Here is a 23,941-nt window from a genome sequence, read left to right on the forward strand (position 1 = left end):
ATAGTCAACTCAATAGAAGGTAGAAGCTGAGTGAAAAAGCTTGGAAAGAAAAACCAGAAGAAGGTGATAAACGTGATTGGCCTTCTTCCTGTCTCCCGAAATCCCCCTGTGGTGTGTGTTTACATGCTAATGAACCCACTGCTGACAGGGAACCTAGAGAGCTCCAGGATGGGCCTGGTCATCTAAAGACCAAGGATGATTGGAGATTGAGTCTTTCAGCCCCAACCCCCAACCTCCAGAGAAGAGAAAGGGCTGAATGTTAAGTTGATCACCAATGGCCAGTGATTTAATCCATCATGTTTATATAATGAAGCTTCCATATAAATCCAAAAGAATAGGATTCAGGGAGCATCCAGCTGGCTGAAAAGGTGAAGGTTCCTTGAGGGTAATGAGAGGGCATGGCCACTCCATGCCCCCTTTTCCATATCTCACCTACACATCTCTTCATGACTGTCTAGCTCCACCCTTTGAAATATCTTTTATATAATAAATGGTTAAATATAAGTAAAGGGTTTCCCTGAGTTCTGTGAGCCATTCTTGCAAATTAATCAAATCTGAGAAGGAAGTTGTAGAAACCTTGACTTATAGCCAGTTTGTCAGAAGCACAGCTCACAGCCTGGGCCTTGTGACTCGCACCTGAAGTGAGGGCAGTCTTGTAAGTTTGAGCCCTCAGCCCGTGGGAGGTGGAGCCATCTTCAGGTAGAGAGCACCAGGATTGAATTGAGTTAGAGAACACTCAGCTGGTGCCTATTGGAGAACCCAGTGGAAAATTGCTTGGTTGGTTGTGTGGAAAAACAACCCTCATACATGGAGTCACAGAAGTATTCTGTGTTAATTGTTGAATGTGAAAATAAGAAAAAAAAAGACAGTGGTTGATTTCTCTCTGTCATCTTTGGTAGAAGTAATCCAATACACATTAAGAATAATAAACATAAAAGGATTAAATTCACCAGTTGAAAGGCAGAGATCCTTAGATACATCGATACATAGATTTTTTTTTGAGACAGCCTGTTTTGTGTGATAAGGGTGTAGCTATAAATCATATATGGTGGTACAAACTTATAATCCCAGCACTCTGGAAGGCTGATGGAGGAGGACTGACAGTTTAAGGCTAACCTGGGCAATTTAGCAAGACTCTGTCTCCTGTTTTTCTTTTTTCTTTCTTTCTTTCTTCTTTCTTTCTTTTTTTTTTTTTTTTTTTTGAGACAGAGTCTCACTGTGTAGTCTGGGCTGGCTTTGAACTCACTAGGTACCCCAGGCTCATCTCAAACTCACAGAAATCCTCCTACCTTAGCCTCCTGAGTGCTAGGATTATAGGTGTGCACCACCATGCCTGGCTCTCAGATATATGTTTGAAAAGAAGAAAAAGCAACAATTTTCTTTTTTCAAAAGATGTCATTTTAAGCCAGTATGGTGGTGCACACTTGTGATCCCATCACTCAGGAGGCTGAGGCAGGAGGATCACTGTGAGTCAAGCCAGCCTGGCTACATAGTGAGTTCAAGGTCAGCCCAAACTACATAGTGAGACCCTGTCTCAAAAAGAAAGAAAGAAAGAAAAAAAGAAAGAAAGAAAGAGTTTTGCTAAATTGCCCTGGTTGGGCTTAAACTGGCAATCCTACTGCCTCAGCCTTCCAGAGTGCTGTGCCACCATGTGTGACTTATAGCTACATTCTTATCACACAAAATAGACTTTAAAAAATAAAAGTATCACTAGGAAGACAGAAGGTCATCATGGAAAAATAAAACAAGTTAATTTACCAGTTATAAATATTCTTGAACTTGTATGTACCTGACAACATGGCCTCAAAATATTACAGCAAAAAAATGGCACTTGGGAGGCTGAGGCAGGAGGATTGCCATGAATTCAAGGCCAACCTGAGTACAGAGTGAGTTCAAGCCCAGCCTGAACTATACAGTGAGATCCTCTCTCAATGCCTCCCTCCAAAAAAAAGAAAGAAAAGGAAAAAAAGAAAAAAAAGAAAAATGGATAGAACTACAAAACTAAATTCACAAGTTGAATCATAACCTGGAAATCAGCCACTGAACAGCAGCAGCCATGGCTTTGCACAACCCATGGTCATGGGCCCCAAGGTGACCAAGAACATGAACAAGCCGGGGCTCAGCAGCTCACCAAGCACATCACAATCATGCAGGACGTGATGGAATAAGTGTGTGGCTTTGCCCTGTGGGAATAGCGGGCCATCAGGCCACTGAAGGTCTCCAGGGAAAAACGGGCCCTCAAGTTCAAGAAAAGGGTGGGGACACGGGTCTATGCCAAGAGAGAGCAGAATTCCAAGCAACATTGCACACCCCATCTATGCACACACAGGACACTTACAAAACTCAACCCCAACTCCTCACAGAGAAGTCTCAACAAGCACAGAATAATTTATATACTTCAAAGCACATTATCTGGATAAAATACAATGAACTTAAAAATCCTTTAGCCCACTCTGTTCTCTCTCTCTCCTTTTTTTTGGTACAGGGGATCAAACTCAGGACCTTACACTTGTGAGGCAGGCAGTGGCACCACTGAGCTAAATCCCGGCCCTCATTCTGTTCTCTCTTGCTTGATGGTCCACCCTCACACTGTAGCGTGTACTTCTTTTCCTACTTTTACTTGGCCCAAACTCACTCTGCTGAGCCTGTTTCTTTTCCTACCTTTAATAAAATTTTGCTACCATAAAATAAAACAAAATAGAATAGAATCCTTTAGCAAAAACATAGCTAATCACCTAATCACACTGTACCTCCAACATTGTCTAAAAATTTAAAACACTTTCCTAAATACAAACATCAATCAATTAAGAAGTTATGATGAAAACTGTTCAATTTTTAGGGTAAAAGACAACCAGTACACCACCTATCAAAGCAGCTAAAGTGGTTTTGAAAGGAAGTTTACAACTTTAAAGCACATATTAGAAAAAAGTAAAGATTAAAAATTAATTTGTTCCTGGGCATGGTGGTGCATACCTGTAATTCCAGTATTCAGTAGGCTGTGAGAAGAGGATCACCACAAGTTCGAAGCCAGTATGGACTACATAGTGAGTTCAAAACCAGCCAGAACTATATGGCAAGACCCTGTCTCAAAAAAAGAATTAATTTATCATGCAACAAAGAAATTAGGAAAAGGACCATAGGGTGGTATTCCAAAACATAAGAAAAAAAAAAGAAAAATTGGTACAGATATTAGTTAAATAAAAAATAAGGAAATAAGAAAGCATATCAACACCATAAAAGTTAGCTGGGAGTGATACTGTACACCTGTAATCCTACCGCTTGGGAGGCTGAGGCAGGAGGATCACTGCAAGTTTGAGGCCAACCTGGGCTCCATAGTGAGACACTGCCTGAAAAAACAAAACCACAAAAGCTTATTTTTAAAAAGATTAATATGAAAGCCAATTCTCTCATGAAATCTATTAAAAAGAGAAAAAAAGACAAACTATCAGAAATGAAAAGGGGTACATAATAACAGTAAATTTTAAATGAATAAAAAATACCATAATTAACTTTATGCCAAGATATTTGACATGTAGATGAATAAGCAATAATTTTTGAAAATATAAATTACCAAAATTAAGTCAAGAAGAAATAGAAAATTTCTGTAGACTCTATAAAACAATAAAGAAGTTGAATCAGTAATTTAAAAATCTATCCATTGTAAAACAATGAGAAATTATGTTTTAGCAGTCAGAGTGACAAAAATCAAAATATGTGATAATACCAAGAGTTGTCAAGGACAAAGGGAAGGGAGAATTTTCAAACCCAGATGATGGGAAAACAATTTAAAGTATCTTCTAAAACTCTACATTCATACATATCATTGTGACCCAGTGGTTCTACTTCTAGGAATTTGTTCTACAAAAGAGTTTGGCACTTGTCCGCAAGAACAGATGCTCAAAACTGGTCAGTATAGTATCTTTTGAAATGGTCCAAAACAGAGAGATATGCTAATTTCTATCAGTAAGGGACTTAATTAATACATACAGTTGACCCTCTGTATCCCTAGCTTCCACATCCTCGGATTCAACCAACTGAGAAATGAAAATATTCAAGAAAAGTATTGCATCTGTAATGAACATGTGCAGAGTTTTTGTCATAATCTCCTAAATGATACCGTGTAACAACTGCTTACATAGATTACATTCTAGTCGGTTTTAAGTAATCTAGAGATGTATACAGGAGGATGTGTGTAAGTTATACATAAATACACCATTTTATACAAGGGACTTGAACAGCTGTGGGCTTTGGCATCCCTGGAAGGGTCTGGAACCAATCATTTACAGATACGAAGGGACCAAACAGAATCAGAGGAGGTCCCCAAAGAGATGTGGGGACCTCACTTGCCCCACTCCACTGCTTAGAATAGATTTCACACCTCTCATTAGGGAAAAGCAGTTCAGGACGCATCCAGGAGAGCCATGGGCAGCTTTATTAGTCAGAGTTAGGAAGTAAGAGAAAATAGGGAAGGGGTTTCAGCTTGAAAAGCTGAAGGGAGCCCTGTTCTGATGAACAGGATCAGACCGGCCCATTAACAAAAGAACAAAACCAGGTTTTGTGGATTCGCTGAGATGGGCCAGAGTCCAGGTGATCACTATCATCTAGTTCTGGTTTTGTAAGCTGCCTCCAGGAAAAGACCTTATTCACTTGAGAGAGCCCTTTGGTCTCTGTGAGATGACTGTTTCTGCTTGGGGCAGTCCCAGTCTTCTGGGGCCTCTGCTGGGAATCCAAGGCAACCTGGAGACGTCTGGACAGCCCTCGGCAGCTGAATGTTCCTGTAAATCTCTCACCCTAGTGTCCACAGTGGTGAAAGGGGATGAAATAGTTATGTAAGCTTAGGGCTAGCCAAACTTGTTTTGCCAGCTTTAGACTGATGGTCCCTAGGGGACTAACATGACTATACGCAGAGGTGAGCAGGGATTTGACTCAGTTCTAAGACAATAAAGGAAATACAGAAAATGAAGATGAAGCTTTGTTCTACTTTTAATCACCTATGGGTCCTCTTGGGCCCCAGTGAGGGGTTGCTGTTCTTCACCCAAAACAGATCTCAAGTCCCTGACTGCCTTAAAAGAGAACACAACTCATGCTCTCAGTGAGTAGCAGGTTGAGGGCCCAGCAGTTTTTGTCCTATGTCCCTGTCCTATGTTTCTGTGTCAGGGGTGAGGCAGGATAGAATAAAGATTAGTAGAAAGGGGACAATAACTACAAATTGTACTTAAAAGAAGACTGCAGCTTCTGGGACACACTGGAAGTTACCCAAAGTGATCCATATTAGCATTTTCTTGGTTAATTTAGGATCCTTTCTTTCTTTCTTTCTTTCTTTTTTTCTTTTTGGTTTTTTGAGACAAGGTCTCGCTATGTAGTTCAGGCTGGCATCAAATTCACTATGTAGCCCAGGTTGTCCTTGAGCTCACAGAAACCCTACTGCCTCAGCCCACCAGTGCTGGGATTACAGCTGTGCGCAGCCACGCCCGGCTAGGATCCTTTCTTTCCAAACTCATGACATCAGAAATTCCTTAAGAATACTACACTTCCATAAATGTTCTTAAATTGGAAAAAAAATGCAGGAACTGATCCTGAGATAAAGGAACAGGTTGAGAAATGCAAAGAATGCTTAAATTATTAAAAAAAAAAAAAAAAAAGAAAAAACTGGGCTCATACCTTTAAAATGCGCCTGTATCCTTCTGGGGGGCAGCTTTTCCTGGGGCTTCCATGCCCTTAAGAGAAGCATAAATGTTCCCAGCTTCAAGTAATAATGTATATTTCTCTCTTGGCCTACATTCTCTTTCTTTGTGTACTTTTCAATTTCTGCCTAATAAATCCATTTATGCCTCTTAGGAGTACATGCTAAAAATTCTTTTTCTGAGAGAGGAGTCAGCAAACCTGAGCTTATTCTGTGAGTAGAGCAGGTTTAGGCTCCTTATATCCACTTTGGGAACCTTCTCTGCCATGTCTGGTGACAAAGGAATACTATACAGTGGATGAAAAGAATGGGTAGGCACATGTTTCAGTACAGTGAAATCTTAAACACACAACTCTGGAAAAGTAGTTGCTTTTAGCACTTGGGAGGCAAAGGCAGGTGGATCACAAATTCAAGTCCTGCCCAGGCAACTTGGTAAGACACTGTCTCAAAATTTAAAAATTGAGCTGGGGATGTGGCTCAGTGGTAGAAGACACTTAGGTTCAATTCTTAGGACTGTAAAGAAAAAAAAAAGTAAGTTGCAAATGGATACCTACAATATAATATTTATATTAAAATTGTAAGAACACACAAAATAATAGTATTCACTGTGGATTCAGATACATAGATTGCAAATAAAAAAAACCTGAATGGGAAGATTCACATCAATTAGTGGCATAGTGGGTTCTCTGAGGAAGGCTGAGGCAGGAGAATTGCTGAGAGTTTGAGGCCAGCCTGGGCTACATAGTGAGTTCAAGGGCAGCCTGGACTATAATTCGAGACCCTGTCTCAAAAAAAATCATTTATATCATGCATGAAAGACAAAAGCACTCCTCATCACATGTGCATGATAAAGTAAAAGTGACTTCGAGCTTTCTTTTGTTTGTTTTTTCAATACTGAAAATCCAGGGCCTTCACACTAAGCCCACATCCCTAGGCCTTTTTGTTATTGTTATTTTCAGAGTTTCACAAAGTTGCAAAGTTGCAAATTTGCCCAGCCTGGGCTCAAACTTGAGATCCTCCTGCCTCCGCTTCAGCCTCCCTAAATGCTGGGATTACAGGAGTGCACTACTATGCCCAGCTGTGACTTTTAGCTTATTGAGGTGGCCTGAAACCTGGATTTGTACAACCTCTAAGCCTGTCAGCCTCATGAGAGCCTCTCGTGCAGCTTGGATCTTCTACCCCTCAAGGTCACCTGGTGCAGGACGTGCATTTCCTAAGAACAGCATAAAACTTACCAACTGTCCTTTTCTTTTCCTAGAATTGAAGTCAGGCATTGATTATTTTTGGGCTTCATACATTTCAGGTAGAAATAAGAATGTGCTAATTAGAAGACTTCTGATGAGCGAGCTCTTGTGCTATGTTGAAGGCTTTCCAAACCAGCCCCACTTAGACCAAAGCTTGCTTTTGACCTCCAAGGTCTAGCACAGGACGGAGTCTCTGTAAGGGAAAGTTCACAGGTTTATCTCAGCAGTCATGTGTCACTTACTGAGGGGGATTCGGTCTTGGAGAGGCGCTGTTGGGGAATTTCATCACTGTGCAAACACTGTAGAGTGTACGTCAGCGACTATCATGGCTAGGACACACGAAGCAATGTGACCTTGTGGGCCACTGTTGCTCAGAGGGGCTGTCCTTCACCGAAACGCCTCTGTGTACGCAACGGTATATGCAACAGTCATTGCTGAAAGGTTACACTGTGCCCACAACTTGGCTAAACTTATCACAAAGGCTACCACATTTTGCTCTTACCACCATTCTACGGAGGCAGGTACTGGGGTGATCGCTGCAAGTTCAAGGCCAGCCTGAACTATGTAGGCAGACCCTGTCTCAAAAAAAAAAGGAAAAACTCCCCCTAAAAATAAATAAAAGAAAGAAAGAAAGAAAGAAAGAGAAAACCAAAAGAAAAATGATAATTTGAGGCATAGATCGATTTAGATCCCTTTCTTTTAGCCTTGTGCTAAAGCAGCAGAGCCAGGATTCAATCTCAGGATTATATGGCTCCAAATCTTGTGCTCTTTTTATATCTTTTTTTTTTTTGTACAGGGGATCAAACTCAGGACCTTGCACTTTCGAGGCAGGTGCAGCACCACTGAGCTAAATCCCCGGCCCTCTTTTTATATCTTTTTGTTTTGCTTTGTTTTTGTTTCTTGAGACAAAGTCTCGCTATATAGTTCAGGCTGGCATTGAATTCACTATGTAGTCCCAGCTGGCCTTGAACTCATGGTGATCCCCCTGCCTCAGCCTCCCAAGTGCTAGGGTCACAGTCATGCGCCACCATTCCCAGCTCCAAATCTTGTGCTCTTAGCCTCCCTGTCCACCTGAGTGGAAAACTGCATATGACTGTTTTTGCTCCTCCTCTGGGCTCTGCTTTCCCTTTCGTCGGCTTTTTGGCAATAAGCTCTGTCCACATGGCAGCAGAGGTGGCCCAACAGCTCCGGGTGTTCATGATTCTTAGCATCTGTGATTCCTAGAAGAGGAATAGATGTTCTATTCTACCTGGAGGTGCTCTGTGGTAGGCCCCCCACAAAATGCTGACAATTCCTCCCTTTCCTGCATGGGTATCCTGCTCCTCCCATCAACAGCTGGCATCCAGCTGGGCATGGGGCCACCCTCAGGAGGCTGAGGCAGGAGGATTGCTGAGAGTTCAGGGCCATCCTGGGCTACATAGTGAGTTCAAGGCCAGCCTGAGCTACTTAGCTAGACTTGGTCTCAGAGAAACAAACAAACAAACAAACAAGAACCAGCATCTATTTCCTCTTGTCTAGAATCTGAGTTTTTTTGGGGTATTTTTTGGTACTGGGGATTGAACTCAGGACCTTGCACCTGCCAGGCAGGCGTGGTGCCACTGAGCTAAATCCCTGGCCCCTGAGATGATTTCTTGAACAAATCCTTATCCTAAGACTCCTGAGCTCATGCCCTAAAAGACTGGCAACATTGTCTTTCACTGCCATGGAGTCCATCTGCCAGGCCGTAAGGAAGTCAGGCTCTGGTGCCCAAGAAAGGCTACAGAGCCTTCTGCAGGTGCCGGTGCCCATAAAGCTCCACACAGTGAAGCCTTCGCCCTCCCAGCACCAAGAGAAGCAGACACCACTGCCGGAAGTTAGGGGTCACCTTGGACAGTTATCCAGCCTGGCGCAGGCAGTGTGCCTGCCTCCTGCCCTCACTCTGGAAGCATGGAGCTTCTGATCTGGAAAGGGCTGCTTTGCCTGTGTGTTCCTGAGGATGCTCGGAATAACCCACAGAAAAATTCTGGCCAGACCCAAAGCCTGTGTCCCCTGGCTTTCTGTGGGTTCAGGTTAATGTGGTAGAAAGAACAAACCCTGGGGTTTGCCACACCTGAATATGAATATATGGCGTCCCCTCTCTCCCAAGAGCATTGTGCACAAGATATATCACCTTTCTGTGTCTTTTTAAAACCAGAAAACAATTTCAATTTTTTCATACAAGTTCCTTTTGTGGGAATAAAATGAGATTTACCCCACACTCATCACTGAGCTTATCCAGTAGATCTGATACTGCTCTTTCCATTGCAGGCTCTTAGAGGACACACTCTCTGTACCATCCCCTCTCTTAAAGTTCCACACAAAAAAAATTTTTTTTGAGACAAGATATCACTATGTAGTTCAGGCCGTCCTTGAACTCACCATGTAGCCCAGAATGCCCTCAAACTCATGGTGATCCTCCTGCCTCAGCCTCCCTGGTGCTGGGATTGCAGGCATGTGCCACCATGCTGGGCCCCAAAAGCATTTTTTGAATGAGAAAATAGTGAAAGATCCTGGCAACACCAAAATCAATACAGAATAGATCTTTGAAAAGTTCAGAGTTAATGATAAAGAATGAATTCAAAATCAGAAAGTGAGAAACAAAATTAAATGACCATATTATTTCATCTTTTAAGTAAAGTGGTTCCTTAATTTATTCCTTAATTTACTAATTCTTCCCACTTCATTCCAAGTGGATTTGCAGAAGTTTAAAAGAAATCATTAAACATCAAAGGCTCAAGATCAGTGGCACAGCCCTGTAATCCCAGACACTCAAGAAGCTGAGGCAGGAGGGTCAAAAGTTCGAGGTCAGCCTGGGCAGTTCAGCAAGGCCCAGTCTCAAAATTTAAAAAAAAAAAAGCCTGGGAATGTAACAGTACAAAGGACTTGGGTTCAATTCCCAGTACTGGGGGGGGGGGTAAAGTACAGATAAGAAATTAGGGAAAAGGGAAAATAAGGATCAGATCAATGATTTATTGATCTGTAACTTAATTGAAACATACCTTGGCTTTTAATCTTAATTTTTATAGGCCAAGGTCCGTTGCATTGTTCTTCTTGCAACACTGATTGTTTTAAAGCTGGTATTCTCCCCTAAGATAATTAATCCATCACTAGTGCCAGGATTTCTTGAAGCAAAATCTGTTGAATTGGCCAACTGTAGTTTTGCCATAAACAGTCCTGCTTAGATTTCACTGTAAGGCTCAACTAACTTCTCTTGGGAGAAAGCTCCTGAAAAACCACCTTGCCCCTAGTTGGATTAAATTAGTCTGTTTAGGTTAGGAACTGAACCATTGTGTACACAGTGATCAAATGGGAAACCATGGAGATGAATAGGTTAAACACTAGGAGGCAGCTAGAAGCTAAGAACCAAGCCTCAATGCTGGGCATTGTGCCACACACCTATGACCCCACTACTCAAGCAGCTGAGACAGGAGGAGCGAACCAAGTTTGAGGCCAGCCTGGGCTACATGGTGAGTTAAACCACAGCCTGAGCTATATAGCAACACCCTGTCTATAAATAAATAAGCAAACCAAACTCCAGGCTCCTGGCTCTATGATTTACTGGATATATGACTCTGAGCACCTCCCTGAGACTCCCTTTCTAATAATAGTACTTACAACACAGGGTTGTTTCAAGAATTAAATGAAAAAAAGAGAATTAAATGAGATACAATATACCACATACCAGTACATGAAAGCACATACCACGTTTTCCTGAGTGCTACCTATTAGCCCCATTGTATTATAGATAGAATGATCACGGAAGGGCCTTTGTTTCCCAGGCAGCCGTAATTTCATTGTAAGTCTGAGTAGGTGGGTGTTAATTAGGACACTTAGGTAGCAAGTGGAACAGAAGTGATACTGGTGCTTTGAAAATTATTAATGTGCTTCTATATTTAGCTTGCCAAGGCACATGGTTTTCACCCTCATCTTCCTGAAGCATCCTTCCACCTAGTGAGATTAAAAGTGTTACAGAGGAATGCAAAGAGGAAATCCAACTTATGCTGCTCAAAAATAGGACTTTCCTGCACCCCTCGAGCTTAGTAAAGCAAACAATGAAGAAAGGCTGGGGTAGCTCCCGTGTTTCTGTATTTATTAACCAACCTCCAGCTCCACAGAGGTCCACAGAGCAAGAGGAAGAAGGAAAGGCTGCTCCAACGTGCTGTGAGAAGAGACACAAAGAACAGGAGGTAAAGCCAGGTGTGGTGGTGCACGTGTGTAATCCCAACACTCAGGAGGCTGAGGCAGGATGATAACCACAAGGTCAAGGCTACATGGTGAGTTGGGCTATGTGATGATTTCAAGGCCAACCTCAATCACATAGCAAGACTGTCTCAAAAAACCTGAAAGAGACAGGCATGGTGGCACACACCTACGATCCTAGCACTCGGGAAGCAGAGGCAAGAGGATCTCAGTGAGTTTAAGGCCAGCCTGAACTACATAGCAAGAGCCTATATATATAAAAAAAAAAAATCCAAAAAGAAAAGGCCTTGAAATGTGGGTCCATTTTTCTGTGCTGGGGCTCATGCTCCATAGTCTGTTTGGTTCTCTGGGGGAGGAGAGGCCTTAAAGACTGTTCTAAAGTAAAAGATTAAACAAACTTGTTTTATAGATTTAAAGATCAGTTCTTAAACTCCAGATTACTTGTTGTTCAACAGTAATAAAGGACAAACGATTGGTGTGGTGATGTGGATGAGTCTTGAAATGACTATACTGAATAAAAGAAGCTGGACATAAAAGGGTTCATTCTGTATAATCCCACTTACGTAAAATGTTCTGCCTTTACTGATGCAAGGCAGATCTGTGGTTGCTTGGGAAGGAGGCTGGGGACAAAGGGGAGATTACAAAAGAGGTAAATGGAACTTTGGAGGCGATTACGTTCACTGTCTCCAAGGTTAGTGAGATTTCATCAATGTGCACATATGTCAAAACTTACAAAATCAAAACTTTAAAGGTCCCGAGTTCGATGCCTGTTCCAAAAAAAAAAAAGTATGCAGTTTATCATGTCATTTATATTTCTTTCTTTCTTTCTTTTTTTTTTTTTTGGTACCGGGGATCGAACTTGGGTTCTTGTGCTTGCGAGGCAGGCGGCAGAACCACTGAGCAAAATCCCCAGCCCATGTCATTTATATTTCAATAGATCCATTTTTTAAAATAATATATATCGATTGATTGATTGTCCTAGGGATTGAAGCCAGGACCTTTGCACTGAGCTACAGCCCGCTCACTCTTCTTTTGAGACAGGGTCTTATTAAATTGCTAAAATGCCCAGGCTGGACTCAAACTTGTGATCCTCCTGCCTTGGCCTCCAGAGTGCTGGGATTATAGGCGTGCACCAGTGTGTCCAGTTTAAAAAGTAAAAGAAACTTTATGTGTTGCTTCCTTTGTCAACTTTAGTGAGAAATACATATTGAAATTAAAATTTTAACTCCTATTATATATAAGAAGAAAAACAGCAAAAGCATGTACATATAAGGCTGTGTAGGGCCAGGGATTTAGCTCAGTGGTTTCATCACCTGCTGTGCAAGCACAAGGACCCGAGTTCGATCCCCGGTACCAAAAAAAAACAACGCTGTGTGTGTGTATGTGTGCAACAACATGGACTCTAAAAAATGCCTTTCTAATGGTCCAAACACTGAAATCAAATTGGCTAGATTTGAGTAGAAAGTGGTCATCTCATAAAGACATGAAATGTTAAGATGACATTTATCTTGTATTTCTGATGTATTCATGGCTCAAAAGATTTAAACTTCACAGATTTAAGTAATCATATTCTCATTTGTGTAGGTGCAGCACAATCAGCACTTGAGATGCTGCTTATTTCTTTTTAGGTGCTTTGTAATTAAAGTACACTGTCACCAGCATCATCCGTGAGGGTCAGTGATAGCCAGAAGGTGTGAAAGGCAATTGAAACACAGCAGAAATGAGCACTTGCTTTTCAAAAACTAAATGAAAACTCTTAAAAGGGATGTTTTTCAATAGTGGGTATGGTTATGTCATTGTAAATGGAATAAGAATTTTAGAAATCAATATAGCAGTATAATTTGATTCTTTTCTTGCAAATTCCTAAAGGTTATTTCTTTTAGTCCTCTCCTTTAGAAAGGAAAGCTTTTAGAAAGCAAGCACTGTAACTCTGAGAGCATTAAAAAAGTGTGTCAGCATAATAAAAAACAAAAGCCTCTTGTTCTGGAGCAATCTGTGGATTTGAAAAGATTAGCAGAAGACCAGCTCAGTTTGAGGTATGGCAGGTACACATTCTTGTGCACATCTGAAAAATTCAAAATTCTTTCTGTTTTCAGGGCACTAAAACTGTTGCACAATAAGATTGGGGCCATATACCATTAGCTTTGCTTGTCTAAAGTCCAAAGTTGACTTTAGATTCTAAAATTGTATTTTCCAGCTGGGTATAGTGCCACACACCTGAAATCCCAGCATTCGGGAGACCGAGACAGGAGGATTGCTGTGAGTTCAAGGCTAGCTACATAGTGGGCTACATAGTGAGTTCAAGTCTAGCCCAAATTGCATAGCAAGATCCTGTTTCAAAAACAAACAAACAAAACCCACTAAAATTGTGTCTTCTTCTTTGACGGGTCATGAGTTTCTCAAGGCTGAGTTTCAGGGAATGTGGTGACTCAACTTCCATGGAGCTGGGCTGCCAGCTCTAACTCAGATTCATTGAAAGACCCCTTCATTCTTGGGTGGTTGAAGGATCCCTTCATTCTCAGGATCAATGATTGTCCATGTCTTGTCTTCCTGTTGTTAATATGAGCAGCAATGGAGACAGAGGTCGGGGCACCAGCCAGTTCGAACAGTCTTCTGGAATAAGTCAAGGAGTAGAAGACAAGAAATCACTCTGATTGGGGTGGTGGGTGGGAACCCCTGATAGGAGGCAGAACCAAGTGTCCATGGTGGACCTTCTTTCTCCAGGAAAGAGCTCCAGAGTTTACTTTGAAAGAAGCACTCCTCTCATACACCAGCTATTTGGTAAGAGTGGGAGAGACAAGTTCCAATTCTAGGATGAGTTATAATTGGCTTAAGCCAGTTCCTAAACCCTAGCTTTCTTGGTTATCATTGATGTTTCCAAAATAGGCCCACAGTGCAGTTTAAAGCAACTAGATACAGGGCCGGGGATTTAGCTCAGTGGTTATGGTGCCTGCCCCTCAAGTGCAAGGTCCCAAGTTTGATCCCCGGTACCAAAAAAGCAGAGACATTGAGACATCTGGCCAGGGAGTGGATTTCTTTTCCACCATTGGGCATTCCATGAGACGCCTTCTTCTCCTGAAGACTGGCTGTAAGGATTGGAGGTCTGACCTGGTTACTGTAGTAGCCATTCTATAACTGTGAGTTGGGCCTGGAGCTGCCAGAAATTCACTTCATGAGTAATAAAACCAGTGCAAGGGCTGGGGATGTAGGTCTGGTAGAGTGCTTGTCTAGCATGCTCGGTGCCCTGGATTGGATCCCCAGCACCACAAAATAAGTAAATAGAAATCAGTCATCCAGGGCCGGGGATGTAGTGGCACCACACCTGCCTTCCAAGTGCAAGGTCCTTAGTTCGATCCCCAGCACCAAAAAAAGAAAGAAATCAATCAATCAAACAGAGGGGCTGGGGATTTAGCTCAGTGTTTTCGCCGCCTGCTGTGCAAGTGCAAGGACCCAAGTTCGATCCCCGGTACCAAAACAAACAAACAAACAAACAAACCAGTGCAGCAGAGGGCAGAGGGAAAAAAAATAGAAACAAGTTAATTGTTGAAATCACTTGAGCTATTGTATTAAAACATACCTGAAATCAGATTCTACTGTATAAACCAAAATCCTTTCTTTATTGTTTTATTTTGGTTTGGCTTGTTGAGACAGGATCTCACTATGTAGTTCAGGCTGGCCTTGAACTCACTATGTAGCCCAGGCTGGCCTTTTACTCATGATGATCCTCCTGCCTCAGCTTCCCAAGTGCTGGGATTACAGGCACATGCCTCCATCCCTGGCATCCCTTCCTTTATGGTTTAAATGGATTTTTAAAAACTTGAAATCTAAATTCTGAACTTGAAATATAAGTTTTGATCATTTTATAAGAATTCTGGACATCCCTAAAGATGATCCAATATTTTAAAAAATGTCAGGCATGATGGCACAGGTCTGTCATCCCAGCACTTAAGACGCTGCGGCAGGAGACTAGCTATAAATTCGAGGCCAGCTTGGGCTACATAGAGAGTTTAAGGCTAGCCTGATCTACATGGCATGACCCTGTCTCCAAAAAAAAAAAAAAAAAAAGATTGAAATATTAAATTTTATGTCATGGAAATTTTAGCACAATTTTTTAAAGTGTAGCCATCAAGTGGTGGGGGGTACTCACATGCATGGGTCTGGAGTTTCTGAGGATCCCTGGGAGGGTCACACAGTGATTCATAAGCCACCTTGGCCAGAGTCCGGGAAGACATTTCCTGCTGCTCTGTGCAGGAATCGCTCTTTGATGGCAGTGGCTCAGGGAGGGGGTGACAGGGACATGGAGAGAGAGCTGGCTTTCAACAAGGTATTGGTTCTGTATCAGGTACTGGGCTGAGCAATTTTTGTGTATCTAATTTTCTTTTAGTAGCTGCTGTTATTGCAACCCCTGTTTTATTTTATTAATTAATTAGTTTATTTAGGTTTTGTTTTTGTTTTAGGTTTTTTGAGACAGGGTTTCATGATGCAGTCCAGGCTGCCTTTGAACTCTCAGCAATCCTCCTGCCTCAGCCTCTAAGTGCTGGGATAACAGGCCTGCGCCACCACGCCCACCACAGCTATTTTAATATGGAAACCCTGAGGGTTGGGCCAGCTGCCCGGCTAGGATTTGAACTCCTCGGGGCCACATCCAAGGGCAGAGGCTCCCATAGTAACGTTAGTTAGTTACCGTGGAGGAAGCCAAAAAGGCTAGCCCGCAGTCTCTGAGGCACAGAGGCACTCGGGCCAATGTTTCTTCCTCTCTAGGCAACAAAAACAGAAAACAAACCACTGTTAGCAGTGCATTGACTTCCACATCGACTACACGCACCCCAAGTGTCATTTTACTTCTGATTAGAAATTTCCCAACTAGCTCTACTTTGGGAGGAAAAGGGCCGAGACACCTTCCTCGTGTGGTACTTCTGGACTGTCATGGAGCGCGTCCGGTCGGGATCAGCTGTGGGGAGAGACTTGGGGTAAGGCAGGGCCCGAGTTGGAAAGGGGGACTGAGGAGGGACTGGAAGGATCCCGCAGGACACAGCGGCCAGACAAGTGCCCTGAGGACAAAGGTGAATCTGAGAGACAGCTTGAGCTGGGGAAATAGACTAAGGATGCCTCAAATCCTAAAATGAGATCATTAGATAGCAGAGAATGGGTAGAGACCGGTGTCCACAACTCCAAGTTGGCAGAAGTGCACTATCAGGGTGTCCAGGCTGGGACTGATAGCTAAACATCCTCTCCAGAAAAGAGCTCAAGGAGGATCTGCTGACTGTGGCAAAAGCTGAGCACAAAGGGAAGTTGATGGCCCCTAATATTTTTGTGTTCATTTGTCGTCAGGCACTGTGCAAGCTTTATTTGCATGATGTCATTTAATCATCCTGTGTGAGGCAGACACTGGTGAGAAAAATGAAGTTCTGAAAGCCAAGGAACTCTCCAAGACCTCCCTAGTCCATCTAATCTCTGACATCTGGAACCTGATGCAGTTTCTGTAGGGAAGGAATTGATTAGAAATCTTGAGACTGGGAATAGCTTCTTGGCTCATTGGTCTAGGCATAGAAGCTTGAGGATCTACTCTGCTTTTAAGCTGGTCAGAGTAAATCAGGCTCTGGAAATCCTGTAATTGCAAGAGTAGAACTGATTCTCTGAGTAGCCAGATTTTCATAATCTGGTCCAAAAACAAAAACAAAAACAAAACAAAACAAAACTGAGTTTATCAGAGCCAATTATCATAAATGATAATAGCTTTAGAACTTTTTCCACTTCTTGCATTGTATATAAAGAAATTGATTCACTTAACATTCATTAATGTTTTGGGCACTGTTTCAGAGGCGAGGAGTATAAGTATAAACAGGACAGTCAGGCCTGGTGGCAGACTCTTGTAATCCCAGCACTTAGGAGCCTGAGGCAGGAGGAGTCCTGTGAATTTGAAGCCAGCCTGGGCTACATAGTAAGTTCAAGGCCAATCTGAACTGCATAGCAAGATCCTGTCTTAAAAAAAAGAAAGAAAGAATAAACAAGACACAGCCCTTGTCTTCAAAGATCTTATTATCCATTTGGAGAAAATAAGACACTATATGCCAGGTGCTAAAATAGAGGTATATGCATCTCTCAAATGACCAGTGATGTTGAACATTTTTTCATTTGTTTATTTGCTATTTCTACTTCTTTGTCTGAGAAATGTCTGTTCATTTCATCACCCCCAGGAAGAATGGCTGCTATCATGAAATCAACCATAAGAAATGCAGCCAGGGCTGTGGAGAAAGAGGAATCCTGCTCCAGTGCTGGTGGGAGTGTAGACTGCTGCAACCACCATGGAAATCAGTGTGGAAATACCTCAAAGAACTAGGACTGGAAGTCCCATTTGACCCAGCTATTCCCCTGCTGGGGATCTTCCCCAAAGAATTAAAAGAATAATACTACAGTGATATATGTGCACCCATGTTTATAGCAGCACAATTAAAAAAAAATTTTTTTATTAGTACCTTTTTTTGGTATTGGGGATCGAACTCAGGACCTTGTGCTTGTGAGGCAGGCGCTGGAACCACTGAGCTAAATCCCTGGCTCCTATAGCAGCACAATTTGTAATAGCTGAAACTTGGAAGCAGCCCAATTGCCCATCAACTGGAGACTGGATGAAGAAAATGTGGTTTTCTTTATAAAATGGAGTCCTACTCAGCCATAAAGAATGAGAAACTAGAGACATTTATAGCTAAATGGATGCACATTGAGGAAAAACTCTTAAGTGAAATAAATAGGGCACACTTGTAAATACAAATAGTTTCTCTGGTGTGAGAAACTGGAAGTGTAAATAGTGACTAAAAAGTATAATAGATAATGTGAAATAGGAAGAAAAGGGGCAAAGAGGAAGGGGAAGTGGGAGGGGTAGGGGAAAGGAAAGAAGGGAATGGAATTAATATGAGAAAATGAAAAAATGGAAACAAAGTCTTTGTAAATAGGGAGGGGTGGAGGGGTTGAAGGGAGGGCAGGGGAAGGGGGAGAAAAATAAGACCAAGATGGATTATGTAAAGGTGCAAATTTCCAATGATGAATGTCATTATATTGTACACCTAAAATGTACCAATAAAATTAATTTTTAAAATAAAATAAAATAGGGCTGGGGATTTAGCTCAGTGATTCTGCCGCCTGCCTCGCAGTCCCAAGGTCCTGAGTTTGAAACCTGATACCAAAAAAATAAAATAAATAAAATAGAGGTATATGAATAACTCTGCCAAAGAAGTTTCACAAAAACAATACTGGAGCTAGGCTGTGAAGGTAAGTAGGTAAGTAGTTCTGGAAGTCCTCTTTCTGGAGTGTCTTTAGTTGGGCCACTGAGCTGGCCTTGATGTTCTGAACTGACTCAAAGCTTTTACCTTTCACAGTCATTTTGATTTTGGGGGAAAGCCAGAAGTCACACAGTGTCAGATCTGGTGAATGAAGTGGATGAGGACAAACTGTAATGTTTTTATTTGACAGAAATTCTGTCAACATTTTGCATCAATTCAGCACATCAGGGAAGACATGAAAAGACATGAATTGCTTCAAAAAGTGCCAAGAACAATGGGATAAGTGTGTTCAAAGTGAGAAGAAATATTTTGAGCAGGAGTAATGGCAATGTGTTTTTTACCACAATAATTTTTTGTTTAAACATTCATCATATTTTGATCACCTATTGTGTATCACAGCCATCACCCCGGGCTGAGTCTGAGCACCAAAGAAAGAGCCCCATGGCCCCTAGAGTTGCACTCCAGACCTTGTTTGAGAGTGCTCAGCCATGGCTCATTGGACAGCTGGAGGGTTGCTGTGGCACTGCCAACAAATCAGTCCCCACTGTTCATGCCACCATGAGCTCACCTGAAGGGGACACCAGGAGCCCTGCTGCTGGGCTGCCAAGCATTTCTGGAGCAGGACACTGGAGAAGCCCCTTGGCAACAGGAGCTGGACACTGGGGATGTCACATATGCCATCAAAGGGCTTGATGTTGGAGGAAGCTACACGGGCATTCAAGCAAGAGGCAGGAATCGAGAGATGAGATCCTTTTCTCATGCAGTGTCTCTCCAGTGCCCTCCATTGGCAAAGTTTCAGTGCCAGTTGATGTGAAGGCCCAGATCCATTTTCACAGAACAGGCAAAAAGGTTGAATTTGGCCAGTCCGCGAGGCGATGGCGGCGTTGGAGGCGGCAGCAGCAGGGGCTGAGGGTGGTCGGGGCTCCGGGCCAGGGCGGAGGCGCCATCTAGTGCCTGGGGCTAGTGCAGGGGACTACGGGAATGGCGTGGAGTCTGAGGAACTGTAGCCTGGGGAGCTGCTGCTGGAGCCCAAGCCGGAAACCGAGACCAAAGAGGAGCCGCCCCCGCCCCGCGTCCCCGCCCCCGGGAGCTCCTGGCCCTGGGCCTGGCTCGGAGCCGTCGGTAGCCAAGAGGAGGAGGAAGAGCCTGGGCTTGTGCAGAGTGACCCGGGGGACAGCGCCACTGAGGACCTGGAGCTGGAAGCCATCAAAGCTCGAGTCAAGGAGATGGAGGAAGAAGCTGAGAAGCTAAAAGAGCTGCAGAGCGAGGTAGAGAAGGAGATGAGTATGAGTCCACCTCCAGGCAATGCTGGCCCAGTGATCATGTCTATTGAAGAGAGAATGGAGGCTGATGCTCGTTCTATCTATGTTGGCGATGTGGACTATGGAGCAACAGCAGAAGAGCTAGTAGCTCACTTGCATGGCTGTGGTTCAGTCAACCGTGTCACCGTGCTTTGTGACCAATTTAGTGGCCATCCCAAAGGGTTTGCGTGTATAGAGTTCTCAGACAAAGAGTCAGCGAGGACTTCCCTGGCCTTAGACGAGTCCCTATTTAGAGGAAGACAAATCAAGGTGATCCCGAAACGAACCAATAGACCAGGCATCAGCACAACAGACCAAGGTTTCCCGCGGGCCGCTACCGTGCCGGGACCACCACCTACAACAGTTCCCGCTCTCGATTCTACAGTGGCTTTTTTTTTTTTTCCTTTTAAATTCTTTTATTGGTACATTTTAGGTATACAATACGTTTACATTTATCATTGGGTGCTTGTACCTGTACATGATGTATCTTGGTTCTTATTTTTTTCCCATTACCTGTGCGCCCTTTCCTATTTACATAGATTTCGTTTCCAATATTTTTCTTTTCCCATAATTTTTCCTTTTCCTTCTCTACAGTGGTTTTAACAGCAGTCCCCAAGGTCTTGTCTACAGGGGCCGGGCTAGAGCAACATCATGGTATTCCCCTTCCTAAAAAAAAGTGTGTATTAGGAGGAGAGAGAGGGGAAAAAAGGAAAGAAGGGGGGTGAAAAGAATTTTAAAAAAGAAAAGCAAAACAGAAGATGACCTTGATGGAAAAAAAATATTTTTTAAAGAAAGATACACTGTGGAAGAGGGGAGAATCCCATAACTAACTGCTGAGGAGGGACCTGCTTTGGGGAGTAGGGGAAGGCCCAGGGAGTGGGGCAGGGGCTGCTCATTCACTCTGGGGATTCGCCATGGGCACTTCTCAACTGTGCAAGCTGCTGCCCATGTTTCCCTGCCCTACTTGACCCCTTTGGGGGCTGCTCAAGGGTAGGTGGGCATGGGTGGTAGGAGGGGTTTTTTTTTTTTACCCAGGGCTCTGGAAGGACACCAAGCTGTTATGCTTTCTTCTGTTACCTTCCCTCCATTTTCTCCCTGCCTTTCACAGTCCCCTCCCGCCTGCTCCTGTCCTGCCAGGTTTACCACCTACCCCAACCTTCTTTTGGCTCCCTGCCCTCCAGATTGCCTGGTGATCTATTTTGTTTCCTTTTGTGTTTCTTTTTCTGTTTTGAGTGTCATTCTTTACAGGTTTCTGTAGCAGGAAGATCTCCGTTCAGCTTCCAGTGGCTCCAGTGTAAATTCCCCTTCCCCCGGAGAAATGCACTACCTTGTTTTGGGTTTTTTTTTTTCTTTGCCTTTCTTTCCCTTTTATTTGGAGGGAATGGGAGGAAGTGGGAACAGGGAGGCGGGAGGTGGATTTTGTTTATTTTTTTAGCTCATTTCCAGGGGGTGGGAATTTTTAAAAAATATGTGTCATGAATAAAGTTATTTTTTAATTTTTTTTTTGGTACCAAGGATTGAACTCGGGACTTTGTGCTTGTGAGGCAGGCACCAGAACCACTGAGCTAAATCCCTGGCCCTAAAGTTGTTGGTTTTTTTTTTAAAAGGTTGAATTTGGAGCTGCGAGGCAATAGTTCATCCATACCTGACACACCAGGACTGATGAAGATATTTTTTGACTGGAATATTTTGAGAAAAATATTTTCAAACTAAATACAGTCTTTTTTTCCAAACTAAATACAGTCTTTTGAAGTATTGTATTTAATAAAAATCTTAGCCGGGGATTTAGCTCAGTAGTTCCTCCACCTGCCTCAAAAGTGCAAGGACCAGAGTTCGATCCCTGGTACCAAAAAAAAAAAATTCTTATATGGTGGGTAAAAAGCTACCAAATGGTTTGTGATCCAAGAAAATTGCACCAGCCCATTATTTTTTTTTCAGTTTTAATTTTTTATTAGTACATGTCTACAGTACATCAGTACATAACAATTACCTTCTTCTTCTTCCTCCTTTTTTTTTTTGGTGTTTCAAAACAGGGTCTTGCCATGCAGTTCAGGCTGGCCTTAAATTCACTAGGTAGCCCAGGCTGGCCTCAAACTTATGGTGATCCTCTTGTCTCAGCCTCCTGAGTGCTGGGATTACAGGTGTGCGCCACCAGGCCTGATTACACTGATTACACACTGATTACATCTCTTACGGGGAGTTGGTACATACACATCTACATCTCAGTTCTTTTTTCATCCTCTTCCCCTCTCCTCTTTTCATCTTTTGATTCCCTTCCCATTTGAGGAAGATTTATCTCCCTACTATCAAATATCTATCTTTGTAATTTTTTTTTTTGCTATTTATATTTTGGATTTCTCATGTAAAAGGAACCATGTGATATTTAAGCTTATGTGTCTGATTTATTTTACTTAACATTAAGGTCTCAAGATGCACTCATTTTCCTACAAATGACTCAAGTGTATCCTACTTTGTGGTAAAGTAGTAGTCCATTGTGTATGAATATCATATTTTCTTTATCCATTTATTTGTTGATGGACATATAGGCCACCTCCAAGATTTAGCTGTTATAAATTGTGCTGCTATCAACATGAATATTCTTTTAAATGACACTTAAGATAAAAAGCTTTGGAGTTGTCAAACCTGAGTACAATCTAGGCAAGATCACTAAAGGTATGACCTGAAGTAAATTACTTGACTGAACCCAGCCTCAACTGGCCTATCTATAAAATGGGATGATATCACTTTGTAGGATTGTGGTAGCAATTCACTGAGATAATATATTTAGATTTCTTAGCCCAATCCACATAAATATTATAAAACTGCTAATAATAGCAACTATAAGAAAGATAACTATTGTAATCATAATAATTAGAAATAACTTTCTATGCTTCAGGAATGACAACAGCTTTAAAATATTATTTATTCACCTAAATTATATATCAATCTTTATTAATTAAATCATAGAATTTGGGAAAGAGATTATAATAAGTCTTACAGTATACCAATATGGCAATTGGAATACATGACTCCTCTCTCTGCACTTCCGAAATGCCTTATCTGTAGAGTACTTACCTAATTCTCTTTTGTAGTATGGTATGGCAAAGAAGATCTTCACTAGACTTCTTCACAAGCAAGACTGTTGAATCACTTTTCATTTCCCAACAGACTTTGCAAATTATGTCTTTTGCATATAACAGGCACTCATATATTTGTCAAGATGTAATTTCCTTATTATTGCATATTTTGAAATTTTTGCAAACTCCTTATGAAGTTTCAGAGATAGGCCAAAAAGTTTTAATAATTTTGTTTTATAGAAAAGACCCTGACACCAGAGTAAGCTGATTGCTAAAATTACACGGCTAATTACAGGACAAGTCTGGGACTAGAACTTAAATATCTTAATTTGTCTTAATGTGTCTTCCTCATTTTTCATGTATTGTGCTATTATAGACAGGCAAATTAGGCAGAAGACAGCAGGAAGCTAGGGAGGGTCTGAGCCCAAGGTAGAATCAGGATGATCAGGCTTTAGTCTGATAATCAAGAGCTTGAGATCAAGAATTAATGGGACTGGGGGGGATTTAGCTCAGTGGTGCCACCACCTGCCTCGAAAGCACAAGGTCTGGAGTTTGATCCCTGGTACCAAAAAAAAAAAAAAGTTAATAAGAACCAGATAGACAATTAAATCCAGGGATGTAATGAGCGAGGTAATCAACGAGGTGATGGATTATCTGACAACTTCTGTTCCTATCTGGAAAACATTTTTTCCTTTTCACTTTGTTCTTTTAATAAACCACTTAGAATAGAGGCCGAGGGACACTGGTAGACAGAAGCTTGCTACAGGCCTTGATTTCTCCTAGGCCCATTTCTAGTTTAAGAAAGGTTTAGTCCTATAGGTTGGCCTTAGTTGATTCAGAGTGGTCTGAACCCTAGTCATTTCTTGGTATAAAAATTCCTAGACAAAAAAACAAAAAAACCTCCTAGACAAAGCTGGGCATGCCAGGGATTTAGCTCAGTGGTTCTGCCACCTGCCTTGCAAGCACAAGGTCCTGAGTTCGATCCCCGGTACAAAAAAAAAAAAAAAGCTGGGCATGGTGGCACAAACCTATAACCCCAGCTCTTGGGAGGCTAAGGCAGGAGAATCACCACAAGTTTAAGGCCAGCCTGAACTACATAGTGAGACTCTTCTCAAAACAAACAAACAAAAAACTCTCCTAG

At 42.3% G+C, this 23,941-nt stretch overlaps 1 pseudogene across 1 annotated transcript; it reads left to right on the forward strand.

The window, feature by feature from the left end:
* Window positions 1-11,233: 11,233 nt before the first annotated feature.
* LOC147829549 (polyadenylate-binding protein 2 pseudogene) lies at window positions 11,234-23,453 on the forward strand (annotated as a pseudogene). The gene is made up of 2 exons (XR_015448975.1): window positions 11,234-16,115; window positions 17,343-23,453. The product of XR_015448975.1 is annotated as a polyadenylate-binding protein 2 pseudogene (transcript).
* Window positions 23,454-23,941: the final 488 nt, after the last annotated feature.

This window comes from Heterocephalus glaber, unplaced genomic scaffold (genome assembly GCF_053883595.1).
Source record: "Heterocephalus glaber isolate CG9 unplaced genomic scaffold, H.glaber_assembly_v1.0 deba00000594, whole genome shotgun sequence".
NCBI lineage: Eukaryota > Metazoa > Chordata > Mammalia > Rodentia > Bathyergidae > Heterocephalus > Heterocephalus glaber.